The sequence below is a fragment of the Penaeus monodon genome, chromosome 27 (genome assembly GCF_015228065.2).
Source record: "Penaeus monodon isolate SGIC_2016 chromosome 27, NSTDA_Pmon_1, whole genome shotgun sequence".
Lineage (NCBI taxonomy): Eukaryota > Metazoa > Arthropoda > Malacostraca > Decapoda > Penaeidae > Penaeus > Penaeus monodon.
In genome coordinates this window covers 31197944-31198428 of record NC_051412.1, presented here as the reverse complement: position 1 = coordinate 31198428, position 485 = coordinate 31197944, and the positions used below count along the sequence as shown (strand labels likewise).

The following is a 485-nucleotide window of genomic DNA, read 5'->3' as shown; positions in this document are numbered from 1 at the left end:
TCGCTGTTATTAGTCTCAAGTAGGTCTATTGATTTGCCTTCCTATAAAGATACGTTGTCAGGGTGGGTGTTTCAGAGGCCCAGGGCAAGGGGATGGTCCGTTATAAGCTTTCCGTCATGATCTACGTTCTTCGACATGGTAATATACATTTCAAGACATACCCGAAAAGGGGTGGTCTTTTATCAGTCGTAAACAGATCTCCTCTTTTCCTTACACCTGACTCCTTCCTTATACCTCTCTCCTTCTTTACACCTCTCTCCTTCTTTCTTACACCTCCCCCCTCCTTCCCCAGAATGACAATGCTTGCATGCGCGACATGATTTTCGTCGTCTGTTTTCGATGCACCAGCTAATCAGTATTCTAGCATTTGTGACATTCTTTCGTAATCTCGTGTTCATTATCTTCCAGTTGTCTTATCCGTCTAACCAGGTATTACTGAGTTGCGCTGTTGTCCCCTGTCTGTTAATCGGTAGTTTTCCTGAATC

At 44.1% G+C, this 485-nt stretch overlaps 1 protein-coding gene across 1 annotated transcript in view; it reads right to left on the bottom strand.

Moving 5' to 3' along the window:
* The window catches only part of LOC119590494, a 12920-nt gene that overhangs the window by 89 nt on the left and 12346 nt on the right, over positions 1-485 (bottom strand). The gene's annotated exons all lie outside the window — the stretch shown is intronic.